This window comes from Pleurodeles waltl, chromosome 8 (genome assembly GCF_031143425.1).
Source record: "Pleurodeles waltl isolate 20211129_DDA chromosome 8, aPleWal1.hap1.20221129, whole genome shotgun sequence".
Lineage (NCBI taxonomy): Eukaryota > Metazoa > Chordata > Amphibia > Caudata > Salamandridae > Pleurodeles > Pleurodeles waltl.
In genome coordinates this window covers 98881090-98895600 of record NC_090447.1, presented here as the reverse complement: position 1 = coordinate 98895600, position 14511 = coordinate 98881090, and the positions used below count along the sequence as shown (strand labels likewise).

The 14511-nt window shown below is 45.7% G+C and overlaps 1 protein-coding gene across 1 annotated transcript in view; it reads left to right on the top strand.

Annotated features, from left to right (window-relative positions):
* PPME1 (protein phosphatase methylesterase 1) overlaps nt 1-14511 on the top strand; it is a 124271-nt gene that overhangs the window by 27046 nt on the left and 82714 nt on the right. The window lies entirely within an intron of this gene.

The following is a 14511-nucleotide window of genomic DNA, read 5'->3' as shown; positions in this document are numbered from 1 at the left end:
AGGACTGAGACTTGTAAGTGTTTTACTTACCTCCTAATCTAACCTTTACTTACCTCCCCAGGAACTGTTGATTTTTGCACTGTGTCCACTTTGAAAATAGCTTATTGCCATTTTTACAAAGACTGTACATGATATTGTTTTCATTCAAAGTTCCTAAAGTATCTAAGTGAAGTACCTTACATTTAAAGTATTAACTGTAAACCTTGAACCTGTGGTTCTTGAAATAAACTAAGAAAACATATTTTTCAATATAAAAACCTATTGGCCTGGAGTAAGTCTTTGAGTGTGTGCTCCTCATTTATTGCCTGTGTGTGTACAACACATGCTTAACACTACCCTCTGATAAGCCTACTGCTCGACCACACTACCACAAAATAGAGCATTAGAATTATCTACTTTTGCCACTATCTTACCTCTAAGGGGAACCCTTGGACTCTGTGCACACTATTTCTTACTTTGAAATAATATATACAGAGCCAACTTCCTACACATCCCATCGGCCAAGTTCATAATGAGGCCCTTAGTTTCTTCCCCACTTCATCTAATTTTTTTCTTTTTCTGTGAGAACCACACAATGTGTGTCTCCACTGCTGCCGAAATTAGAGTTGTTTTTGACTTGGTACAGCAGACACCCTGGATGGTACATTGTGTTTTTTCACCTGCCTTGTAGTCACTGTGGATCCTATTGCATAGTTTCACACGCGGAAAAGTTTCTCTTCCTATATGTAATCCAGGATTAAAATTACCCTGACTGTCTTTGTGAGTTTGTCTTTGATGTCAATCAAAAATACTTATTTTCGAAAGTGGTCATTGGCATATTAAACTTCAGAGCCACCCTTTCAACCAGCATGTGGCAGTCGTATACTTCATCTGGCAGAGAGTCCCTTGGGACTTGTTCTGGAGGTGGCTGCTCTTATGGGACATAGTACTCCCACTCAGGATCAATTTATTTTTTTTGACAGGTATTACTGTGTCAATCTGAGTGCTCGTCACTTTCCTACTGATCACCACCAACTGGGGACCAGTATCTGTAATGGGCATTTGATGCTGTGTTCTCAGTGTGGTATGTATTGGTGCTACCATGTTGTCATTGGTCACAAAGTCAAATCTGATGGGAGTGCCAGAGGAAGAAAATGGTTGTGCCAAGGGCAGTCTACTGTAGACGTCCTCTATTACCTTCAGTAAGTTTAAGAAGTCCATTGAAACCTAAACCAATTGTGAATTATAAGTAGGTTTGTTTTCTAGTGCCCGAGGACAACTATAATATGGCTCCTGTGAGCCATATGACTCTTCTTTCTCATCTGAGTTTTCTGACACAAAATAAATGTCTCTGACATGGGGTCCTTCAGTGTAGGAAGCTGTCTCTGATAGCATGTTGTCATCTGTACAAATTTTACACCCGACCCCCGAAATCAGAAAATCCTTCTTGTGTAAAGAGTCTGAAGAGGAATTATCCAGGATTTTGGCTAGTGGCTATGGAGGGATTCGGATAGATTTGATTTGAGGGGGTTTATAAAGCGCAGCAAATGCCTGAAGGTGTCAAGTGCTTTATTCTCAGTGGTGTGATTCTGCCAGGGTGGATTAAAACCAACAGTAGCTGGGGGATACCCTGTAGCGTGAAAAGCCAGGTCTTTAGGGCTTTTCTGCAGGGAGAGTGTAATCTGATACCGGCCAGGTGACTTGGCAGCGAGTTCCACAGTCTTGCTGCTGCGACTGAGAAAGCTCTACCTCCCTATTTCCTCTTCTGAAATCTGGGCACTGTCACAAGATTAAGGTGGGCTGAACCGAAATGTTTCCCGGGGTAGAACTGTGAAACATTGCCTTAATTCCTGCCAGGCAGGTCTGGCAGAGAGCTTTATGCACTATACTTACAGCCTTGAACATAATGTGTTTTCTTGTTGGGAGACAATGAAGGTCATGTAGTCCCTTGGCCACTGACTACCTTTTAGGAATGTCCAAGGTAGGCTTGGCCAATGCATTCTGCACTAACTGCAGCTTGGCTTGGGTGCTGTTGTTGGTATCCAAATAAAGGGCATTATAGTAGTCAACTCTTGACATAACTAATGCCAGGGCCACTTATTTCCATGCCAAGAGAGGAATGAAAGGAAACTTTCCTCAACGGTGATCAGCCAGAAACATGTTGGCACAATGCGGTTGGCCTGAAGATCTAGAGAGAGCTTACAGTACAGCATCACCCCTAGGTTCTTAGCCTTCTCTGTAGGCATAGGAGAAGTACCTAGAGTCTCAGGTCGCCAGCCATTGTTCCAAATGGAGGTTTGTGTTCCAAAGAGCAGTACCTCAATCCTTTCCTCATTGAGCGTCCGGTAGTTCCTTCCCATCCACCCAGCTGCTGCTGTCATGCAGTGATTGAAATTAGATGCAGTACCATGACAGTTGTGCCACATGGGGCCAGGGAGTCCTCCGGTTGACACACTCCAGGAACATGCCAAATACTGCAATGACACATGACCCTTGCACCCAACTTAAAATCCTATTGTGAAATGTAAATAGGTTGGGCAACAGGATTAAGCGGAGAATGGTACTTCAATACCTTAAACGACACAGCCCTGACATTGTAGTTCTACAGGAGACCCACTTTTTGGGGAATTCCTACAAAGCCATGTCGAGATGCGGATATTCGATGATTGAACACACAGGCTATGCTACCGACTTTAGAGGGGTGGGAATCCTACTAAAACACAGACCTGTTTATCCCACACGAGACCTTGACTGACCGCCAGGGAAAATACTTGGCTGGGTATTTGGGAGGGGCTCCCCATCAACCTATGTTCGATTTATATCCCACCTGGCCACCACCGACTTGCTCTTCCAAGTTTGGGGGGGATCTCATACTAAAATTACCCAAAGGTATCCTACTCATGGGTGGGGACTTAATCCCATTATGTCGGAAGACATGGAGAAGCACTCTCTATCCCAGTTCACCTGCTGGGACCCCACTCTGGCCTCCTTTGTCACTGTGCTGGGGTTGGCTGATATTGGCAACTCCGCCACCCATTACAGCGCCAATACCCCTTCCTGTTCGGGGCACACCACAGCCTCTCTAGACTGGACCACATTTTCATTCAGACCAGAAACATGACTCGAGTCGCTGATGTCCGCCACCTAGCTAGGGGAATATCGGATCGCTCGCCTGTATGGCTAGAGCTAGGGGGTCAATTCACCAAACCTGAGGGACCTAGAGCCATTAGCGCATGGCACCTCAGGGACAAAACACTGTCACATAAACGCGAACAGGCTACGACGTCCTATTTTGAAACAAGTGAAGGATCGGTCAGCTCATAGTTAACATTCTGTAAAGCATGCAAAACAGTGATCCAAGACAAGGCATACTGCTTGATTGCAGGGGGTGGGGTGGGGTGGGGTAGGGGGAAGAGCGACAAGAGAAACTTGAGGCCCTAGAGGCTGAGATAATGGCCCTAGAGCAAGGTTTGGAGGGGGGGGGGGGGAGTGTCTGAATAGCGCACTCCCTCATGCTTAAGCAGAAAAAATACAGGGACTTAGCCGAAGACCGTGCAGAAGCGCGCCACAATCTAACCCAAAGACACCTCTATGACTATGAGCGAGCAAGCTGCTGGCTTGGCTGGAAAAACGTGGCCGAGCCCGTAGCTGGGTTTCACAACTCACCACTGAGAGGTGGGGGATGACCGCAGACCCAGAGGGACTAGCCAAGACATTTGCTGATTATTACAACATCTATACTCCATCAAAACTCACTGCACTCCCTCTGACATTAAAGGGTTCCTAGCCAGCATAACACTCCTCAAACTCGCAGAGGAACATTGTCAGCTCCTTGAAAACGGCATACATCCACCCAAGATAGGCCTAGCACTGAGCTTCCTCAAGTCAGTTAAGGCGATGGTCCTGAATGGTGTCCCATCAAGCTTTACAAACAATTAGGCAGCAAATGAGAACCCCTCATATTGAAGATGTGGTTGGAAGCTAAGTCCGTGGGGCAACTCCCTTAGGACCAGCAACACGCCACGGTAGTGGTGCTCCATAGGGCAGTGAAACCTCCAGATAAATGTAGCTCCTACCGGCCCATCTCCCTCCTCAGCGTAGAGACTAAACCTTTTGGCAATCAATCAGTCAATCAATCTGTGTTTTTTAAAGCACAGCTATTCACCCATTAGGGTCTTGACGCGCTGTTGGGAGTGAATGTGGTGGGGGGGGGAGGGAGGAGGGAGAGTGTAGCGTATACCGGTGAGGTGGTTTAGAAAAGCCATGTCTTTAGTTCCTTTGTGAAACTGGGGAGGGAAGTGGTTTGTCTGATGTGGATGGGTAGGGCGTTCCAGGCGGTAGCTGCGAGGTAGGAGAAGGAGCGTTCTCCTGTTCTGGTTTTCCTGATGCGGGGTACTTCTGCGAGAGAGAGCTGGGCTGATCGTAGGGCCCTGTGGGGTATGTGGAAGTTGAGTCGCTGGTTTAGGTAGGCTGGTCTGGTGTTGTGGAGGGCTTTGTGTGCGTGGGTGAGGATCTTGAAAGTGATCCACTCCTCTGTCGCTTTTGTCATATGATCACCTCCCTTGTACATCTGCACCAAACTGGCTTCATTCCAAACAGAGGGACAATGCTTAATATCCAACAACTATTTGGGCTTTTGGCTCGATCTAGGGACAAGACAGTGTCCACTATGGTGCTGTCCAAGGACGCCTGGATAGCCTTTGACACCTTAGAGTAGAACTATATGTTTGGCGGGCTCAAAAGAAAGGGTATTGGACCTAAGTTTGTGGACTGGCTGCATCAATTATGTAGAGACCCCATGGCTGAAGTTAAGGTGAATGGGACGCTGTCCAATATGTTTGTTCTGCGCAGGGGAACGAGACAGGGCTGCCTGCTTTCCCTGTTAATATTTGCCCTGGCACCCTGGGTCCAGCAAGATCCCTTGATACGGGCTATACGCAGATGATATCTTATTCTATATCACTGATTTCCCCGTCCCAAAACCATCTCTCCCCCCCCTTTCCCCAACATCTATCTCCAGGCTGACCCAGATCCTCTGGATCTTTGGACAGGACTTGGGCTAAACTATCAACTGAAACAACTCCCTCATGCATTTAGTCACGGGTCCTGCACCCACCCTGCCCAACATAATGCCCATGTCTAGTGAGGGCTGTAAATACCTTGGGATTTAAATTTAACTCACAAAGGATCCACACCTCTTCTATCAGAAAAACCTGACCTCTATACTTGATTGCTTTGCCTTGGATGTTCACCATTGGAGAAAGATGACACCCTCCCTGCTGGGTAGAGCGGGATGTTTAGGATGATATCACCCAGGATGCTGTATGTGCCCCAAAACACCCCTTACTGTGTTCCTGAGGAACTTGTCTGAAAGACGGAACCTCTGTTCTGCCTCTTTCTCTGGGACTCAGGCCCACCCTGCGTAGCCCTTCAAAAACTCACACGTGGAGTGTATGACTTGGGGGGTGAGGGGGGGTCGATTGGCCTGACAAATATTAGAAAGTACTAATGGGCCACACAACTAGCAGTGGTCAACAGTTGGGTGTTTGGGATGACCCTACATTCAGGCTAGAGAGGCTGTCCCGGGGATGCTTTACAAATCGGCCACCTTTAACTCACTCCAATCTCAGACACTGACAGTGACGTGAGCCTGGAAGGTAGTTACTGCCTTTTTGGGGTGGAAAGGAAAATTGACAGGAGTGACACCACCTTTATGGTCCAGTGATACCCTGAAGGAGGTGGGCTTGATACCCTGGAGGAGGTGGGAAAACTATGGCTATTCACAAAATGGAACCTCTGTGGCGTATCGACGCTTGGCAACGTATGAAAGGGTGATTTCATGTTCAGCCGGCTAAACATGAAAACAATACAAACTAGCACCCACAGAGTTTTTTTAGATGCATCCAACCGCACCATGCGTTACTGACACACATTCCCTGCCCTACAGTGATTTAGAACTCCTCGCTCCTCGAGAACAGCATCCTCACAGAATCGCTACCTAAAGGAACCACCTCGCTCATCTACTAGAAACTCATTAATAACTCGCCAGACACCCTCACTAGCTTGAGGACCAAATGGGAAACTGAGGTGGGAGAGTTCATGAAAGGTGAGTGGGAAGAACCAACGGGGGCCTTTAGAGAGATTGCTGTTACAGTATGATTTCGACTCATTCAGCTTTGTATATTACATTGAGCCTACTAATACCATACAGCCACACATGCTATGGGCCGAAGCCTCACCGATCTTTGTCTCCGGGGATGTGGGGGGCAGGCCACATTCTTTCATGCACTATGATCCTGCTCTGAGATCCTGCCCTACTAGCTGGCCCTGGAGGTGCTAACGGGGGAGGTCCTCCGTGTAGAGATCCCTGACTTAGCCAAAGCATGTCTCCTATACATATGAGGGGATGATCCCCTGTCCATCATTAGGTTTGGCCATGGCCAAAGTATGTGGGGTGCGCGGGATACACCAGCAGTGGCAGATTGGGAAAACAAAATGGACTGGTACATGCTTGCAGAAAAAAACTGTATAACTGGGTAGAGGTTGCCCATGCAAATGGGAAAAAATTTGGTCCCCGTGGCAGTCATTTAGAGGATGGGGGAGGAGCCCCTGTGGGATCTTATGACCACCTACATCTGTGATTAATGAATTTGTCAATGTGTTATTTTTGCTTAAACCAATGCCTCTTTGATTTCCAATTTACAAATGCTTCATGTACTGCTAGAATGATATAAGGCCCCTACCTGGCCCCGTGATTATGCTGCACTGCTTGTTTGTATTTTATTGCCATATAAAACCTAATTTAAAAAATTTATTAAAAACAAATTGGCCTCTGTAGGTTCATATCTTTTGTAACTGATTTGATGAGCTGGGCTTCATTGGCATAAGAAACCACCTATAACCCAAAAGAATGTATAATCTTAAGCGGGGAAGCATTTAAGTTAAAAAGTGTCCAGCTTAAAGAGGAGTCCTGCGGCGCCCCACGTGGCAGAGAGAGTGGGTCCGATAGAATTGGTTCACTGTCACCCTCTGGGATCCGTCCTTAAGAAAAGAAGACAATAGTTTTAAAGCCCTGCCTGAAACACCAATTCATGTAGGCGGTCAACCACAAGAGATGGGGGCAAATGGTGTCAAAGGCCACGAACAGATCCAACAGATTCAGTGTCACGCCCTGCCCCGCATCCACAAGCCTCCTAACACTCTCTGTGGCCAACACCATTGCTGTTTCGGTTCTGTTATATTTCTGGAACCCACACTGACATATCCAACTAGCTCTGCTCTTCCCCATACCTCATCAAGTGGCTATTGAGATGTTCTTCCCAGATCTTAGCAGGAACTGAAAGTAGAGCGATAGGTCAGAAGTTTTTAAGGTTGTTAGGGTCCAGGTTATGCTTCTTGAGAAGAGGCTTCACTATTTCCAAAACAGGGGGCAGCTTCCGAAAGAGACTGCTTCATTCACTATGGACAAAAGGGGTTGCACTAACAAACAAGCCACCATTTGGATGATTTTAGGAGCACAAGGTTCAAGTAGAGAGCCGGAGATGAGGGTCTCTGACTGCCGCTCTCTGCATAAGGGCAACAAACTCTCTTCTACTGGTATTAATGCTTCAAACTCATACCTTTTAACAATTTTTGATTGAAAGAGCTCCACAAGCTGATTGCATAGGTCTTGTGAGCCTGCGGCTACCGTGGGGACCAGGGGTGTGGATAGGTGCTTAACATTTTAAAGAATATTTTTTAGAAGACTTAGTAGCATCAATTAAGTTGGTGCAGTCTTTAGATTTTTCTTCTGTAAGAGCTCTTATGTTCTCTGATCACAGTCTTATAAGCAGACCTTTCCTGCACCCTGTAATTCTTTCTAAAGATATGTTCCTGGCAGCGGCAGGCCTGCCTGAGCACCCTCCGTCTGTCTGCAAACCAGGGGGGCCAAGGGTACTTTTCTCCTTAGGTCGACTTCATGTGTGGGAGCTACCTAATCCACTGCCTCATAAAGCCAGATAAAGTGATCCTCCGCCCCCTTGTCCACGTCCTTCTGAACAACAAATGGAATGCTACCCAGGGCAGTCACAAAGATTCAGCTGATACCCCCTTCCAATTCCTCCTGCGGGTCTTGGAGTGGAAAGGACTATCCCTCACATGGGAAGGAGGAAGTTTGTTAGGAGACTGCCAAATAATCTGTCCAGCTAAGAGGAAGCACAGGCAGAAATGACAACTGGGGGTCATTAGAAAAGATACTGTTGAAAGTATGTCTTGCCACGTGAGTGGTGATCGTGACCAGCTGTGACAGCCCAAGTTAGGCCAAGATCTCTCTAATTATGGGGATACCAGCTGCCTATAGAGATGCTTTTATAATATATTTAAAAAGAGACACCATCTGCAACAGAAGTGGTGTGGAGGTAATCTGTGTCTCTGGTAATGCAGAGGTTACTGTAGGGGTGTGAGCAGGTGAGTCAGACCTCACTGAAAAAGCCAGTGGGGCTGTCACTGTTATGAGTGTAATTACCACAGAAGTTGTAGCCACTTTAGATGTAGGCTGGGTTGTTGTCTTCGTCGGCTGTGGTGGTTTATCCGTCAACAGATGTGAGAAAACAAGGCTGATTGCAGCGGCCCCGTAACATTTTGCCTCCATTTTCACTTTTTGCTGGTGTTTTCCTGACTCTGATGGTGCCCTGCGTACTGCTAGCCAGTCCCAGGGCCTGTGCTGTGTGTAAAACGAGTATGCAAATTAGACGAATTATAATTGGCTATGTCAACCTACCTATAAGTCCCTAGTATATGGTAGGGCATGTAGGTTTAGGGACCCCAGTATAGGTGGTGCCACTGGTGCCACTGCATAGGTGGTGCCACTGCTGAGGTGCCCAGTGTCATTTTAAAGGCAGGCCTGCCTTGCTGGCTGCTTTTAAATTAAAGTTACATGTAAATTCGAATTTGGAATTAAAAGTACTTCCAAAGTCTTAAACTACCTTATTTTTACATATGTCACCCCCAAGGTGTGCCCTATGTGCCCCTAGGGTTGGGTGCCATTTAACTACAGGCAGGGACCTTATAAAAATAGTTTTATAAGCCCTGGTGAAGTAAAACAGCCAAATTTGTTTTCCCCTCACTGTAGTGAATGGCCTCCATAGGTAAAAAAAAACAACAAAAAAAACAGGGAGATTTTATTTTAATTAACAAGGTCCCCTTATGTGTCAAATACCTCCAGGGTTGGTATCAAATTAATTGTTTATAATAAATCAGACAAATTACAATTGTTGAATTTAATATAACTAGTTCAGGTAAAGAGTTTTAAACTCTACCTAAAAAGTTGCCAACTTTAGCTCTGTAGTGCCCTTCTTTGATTGGCCAGCCTCCGACAGCCTGGCCAGGCTGCATTGATGAGGTGTGAAGTGGCCTGGGCTGAACACAAAGGATGTGCCTGGGGGAGGAGAACTACTTCAGCAGATGGGGAAGCAGGAGGAGGGAGTGCTGCCAAACTGGTCTTCAAAGGCAGGGAAGAACATTTGGAGCAACCCAGCACCTCCCTTACGTCCTGCAACCCCAGACAATTAGGTGCCCTTTTGATTAGATTAGGCAGGAGGGCAGGAGAGGGGTGTGTTTAGGATTTTAGCCACACCAGTGGGTGGGCTCAGCCAGATGTAACCTCCAAAAATCAGTTTCAGCCATGATGGATTTTTGAAGACTGTTGCTCCCTGGGATTTATTTTTGCCACACTTCCTAGGAAGTGGTCATCACAGGGGGAAGGACCCTGCATCTGATTGAAGAGCCAGGACCCCTGTTTTTCACCCAGAAGCAAGGATAAATATGGCAGAGCTGCACCCGCACCTCAGATCCCTACAAGGAAGAACACCAGGAGAAGGACTGCCCTGTTGGACCCCTTACCTGCACCGGGACACTGCACTCTGAAGGACTGCACCAGCTGCACACTTGGGCTCCACCACAATAAGGACTTTGGCTTGGCTTCAACTAGTTCCAGGAGGGACTCCCGGTTTGCTTCATGTGAAAAATAGCTAACCAGAGTCCCCTGCATCAAATCCTGAAGAAATTGACCAGCTGACCACTGTCCAGTGGGTGTTTCAGCCAGGTGCATTCTGCGAGTTGTAATCCGCACCCTCAAAGAGCCACTCCGTTTCTGGAGCCTTGGGGTGAGCTGTGGACTCTAAAAGAACCTTAAAAGATCTTCTGGAAGAAGATCCAGAAGTTTGGAGAAAATTGAAGAACGTTTTGGAAAAAGCTCCAAGAAGGGACCCGACCCGCCACGGCAACTCTAGCCTGCTTGCCTCAACCGCAACCCGGCCTGACTTGCAGGATCGTCCGCTGAAGAAAATCTCAGAAAAAGTGACTACGTCCGAATGTAGAAAGTTGACCGGGACCTTCCCGAGCAGTGTATCCAAAGAGGGCTCCAGGGAGTTGGGATCAAGATTCAAGTTCGGCCCGGTCGAAGGATTTTCATCTTGAAAAATCGTCTATGTCCGAACGGAGAAATCTTCACCGAAGGCTCCCGTGATGAGTATTCAAGGAAGGGCTCCATGGAGGTCGGATCGGACTGGCGACTTCGTCTCGCTGAAGAAAATCTTCAAGAAAACGACTAAGTCCGAAGGTAAACTTTTGACCGAGGCCTTCCGCTTGCTGTAGCCGAGCAGTGCTCCATCGCGATCAGCCTTAAACTTTTACTTTGACGAGGTCAGGGTGCGACCAGATGACCAGATTGGCGCTTTTGTTTCTAGGTGCTAAAAAACACTAATTCTTTAAAAAGTCATACCTCTGGTTCCCCTTATCCGATTTTATTTGTTTTGGTGTGATTTTAAAGATACAAATATACTCTATATTTATATAGAGTGGTGTTGGATTTGTATTCTGTTTTGTGTTTTACTTATTTACTGTTCAGTGTTTTTTTTTTTTTTTTAATGCTTTACACACTAGTCTCCTAAATTAAGCCTTGTTGCTCGTTGCCAAGCTACCAAGGATTGAGCTGGGTTTAATTTATTGAGACCTAGCTGGACCTAAGTGGAGGTTAGTGGCCTATTGCTAAGTGTAGGTACTTACCTGCTCTTACCAATAATCCACTTTCTTGCAACAGATATTTGAATTTTGGTGATGGCGAGACCTTGGTCATCAGTTGAAACATCGTCGATGGATGCACCTTTAGAATGATGATTTCATTGACGATGGAGCTGTTTCTAACAGTAAAGATCACAAAGGATGCTTCGTTGATGACTGGGTGTTCTTGCTCCCCCATGGGTGAAGACTTACTCGTTAGCGATTGGTTGGTGGGGGGGGGGGGGCTTAACTCCTGGTGTCATCAACAATGTCTTTGTTGATGGTTACACAGGTGACAGTGTATATACTATATTCCTGCTCAGCGGAGGCATGCTTTTGTGGCGATTTCTGACAATTTCTTAGATGCTGAGGCTCTTGAGCTAATTGGTGTGACCTCACCATGGCCAGAAGTTTGTTGCTTCAAAGTATGCCATAAACAGCCTTTTGTGGGATTTTTACATGGCTCTGAGGTAGTACCAGTGATTGAGTCCTCTGCTGCATGCCTTCCTGTTTGTGCTTTTGGACTTTCAAGCACGTTTCTAAAAAAAAAACAAAAAAAGGACCCTGATGATTCAGCATTAGAGACGTAGCCCCATACTTTATATCCTGTAGGGTTTTGGTGCTGAAAGTCGCACCTTTGTTCCAAGTCTTTGATTTATGGCTAGATTTATGCAGGATAAAATAGATTTTGCATGATGGTAGTAGGTATAAACCTTCCTCGCCCCAGGTATCTCGCATAGCTTGAAAAGACCCTTGAATGTGAAGGTTCCCCTTGGTTCCACTCAGAAGATATATAAAATGTACTTCCAATTCTTTCAAAGGAAGAAGAAAACATACCTGTCCATGGTATGTGGAGTTTCGGCCAAAAATCGAGGAGGATAGCAAACCAGAGCTCAGAAGATTCTCTGTTGCCTGATACAAAAACATACGAAAAACTGGCAGTTGTGGCCTCTGAGGAGTGTTGGAACTGTGGGCCCTGATTGGCTAGACTTTGGGCTATATAATTATGTGAGCAGGCTACTGGTGATCTCTAAATGTTTTCCCATTTGTCTCAAATTTAGATTGTTGTATTGTGAGTACCGAAGTTGCCCAGTCTCACATCTGGGAATAATTCAAGCATGTGCATCTGTAAAAGATCCAGTGCTGTAGAAGGGGAGAGTGCAATGAGACTCAAGACAGATAGAGGCATAAGCTAGGACCTCAAGGTCTAATGGTGATTGGAATGAATCAAAGGCACAAGAGTGATGGGGTAAACATGGTACAAGGGAGGCATGTTGTGGAAGAAATTGGTACAACGGGAGCAGGCAAACTGATGCACAAGAGGGAGGAAATCGGGGCACAATAGGGATGGAGTACTGGAACACGAGGTTTGAGGAATGGGGGGGGGCGGCCGAGACACAACACAAAAGGGCCTAGTGGACTGAACGATGGGAGCCGTAAACAAGGCACTTGGTGAATGAGGTACTGAAGTATGTGGAAAGATGACGAGACGGGAAAGGGGTTGGGGCAAGCACCACATGAGGGACTGGGGTGTAGTTTGCATGAGTGAGGTCTGTCACTGAAGGTCAAGAGGTATGTGGGTACTGCTTCCAGGAGCGTTGGTGACTGAGGCACAAAACTCAGTAACATTGGCTGATTGAACAACAGTGGCTGTGGATATGAGAATAGCACACAAAAGGCATTGTGAACAGCTTGCGTTATTACTCGCCTGCAATGAGCCTGAACCCAGTGTAAAATCATGTCTCTTGATTCCCCACACATTGAAGACTCCTGAATCCACGTATCAGGCTGATTTTCCTCGCTGACCTGCTTCTGTGCTGGCTTTATTACAGCATTGACTGTCTGGGGAGGTCAAGCTTGTGTCTTTCTGGGGTCTTTACCTGTGGAGTCTGCAACTCATCAACTTGTCAACATTGGAAGCATTGCTCTAGAGAGCTGGGTTAATTGTTGAGACATTAGTCAGAATGGTTCTTCTCAGATATGTTTTGCAAGATTTGCCACCTGCTGTATGAAATGTCTTGCAATCTTGCCCTATGGTTTATTAAATGAGGTGCTTTAGTATAACAAATTTGCATTACATCAGTGTGACTGACTTAGGACTAATTCCTTCAGCACAGAATAAAGTGCTAAGGCGGTCAACTCCTCCAGATACTCCTCGTCTGTCCTTTGCTTTCATTAGCAAAGGCAACAATTCCGAAGTGAAAAAACATGGCTGAAGTCATCAGCACTTTAACTACTACAATAAACTGGCCCCATCAAGGATTTGCCTGCCAATCTAATGACCCTGTGTCTTTTTGATACTGGGTGATGTAAAGCTACATTAGTGGGGCTCACCCATGTGAACCTGGCTCCTGGACTTCAAATCACCAGTCTTCAATCAGCTAAAGAAGTGACCAGGTCATGGGCAGATTAAGAAATATGCAGAACAATAAACCAAAGGCTACTAAATCAGCAGGATACCTGGTCAGGCCTTGTGATCAGATATCCTGAAATACAGAACATTGCAGTTGGTGCTGACATTGCCGTGGCAAGTCATTCATGATGATTTCAAGAATAATAATAAACTAACCTGTACATGAAACATAATGCTAAGCCCATTTGAGAGACCATTTACGAGACTCCAATAGAGCGGGGTACTGGTTTCAAATATAGAGTTTGTTTTGTTTTTTAGGATATAACCTCTGTCAGCAAGGGCCTAGGGTAAAGATATTTGCAGGTAATACTGCTAAATGCCTTCCTTGTTTAGAGAGTCTAACAAGCTGGGACAAGTGAAGCATATTCTGAGGATCATAGCACCTTTGGACATTGACAGGTGATTTAAGGGTGATTCTGTGTTTCCTTCTGACTACAATCGCAATTGTGAACCAGTCCCATTTCTATGAGAACTGTTTGCTGTTGTGAGTGTCCCAACATAATAGTCATGCTAGGCAGTGTCTTATTTAGTTCACTGCTCTATGTAAATTGCACAACACGAATAGCATATTCTTGAAAAATGTAGACCTCCAGTTGCTGCTACTTCCTTTGGTAATTCCCAAATTGGATCCTGTTATAAGAACTTTTCTCAACAATTGAAGTAGTGTTCATTCCATTAAACAAGCTCAGACTTTGATCTCATCCAAGCCCGAAATTCATTTTGCAGTTTGAGGCAAATGTTTGAAAACTTCATATTTCTTCAGTCTTGTTTTCCATGCAAGGACTTCCAGCCTCCCCTTCTTTCTTCTTACTTGTGCATGATCAATAGTGTTAAAGATGCATTTACAATCATCTGTAACCTGTTTCAGGTGGAGAAAGCAGTGTAAGTGTGTGATATTTAAACTCCAGCTGAAATCTCAGGCCTCTTCTTTGAGCATCCGATATGGTTGTAGAAGCATCTGTCATTGTGACTCAAGCTGAAGGTAGATTTGGTAAACATGTTGAGAAGAGCACTGAAGATTAAACAAGATATCTTAGCCTTAGTGTGTTAAGTGCTAATTTTTGTCAACTCCATGTGAAATG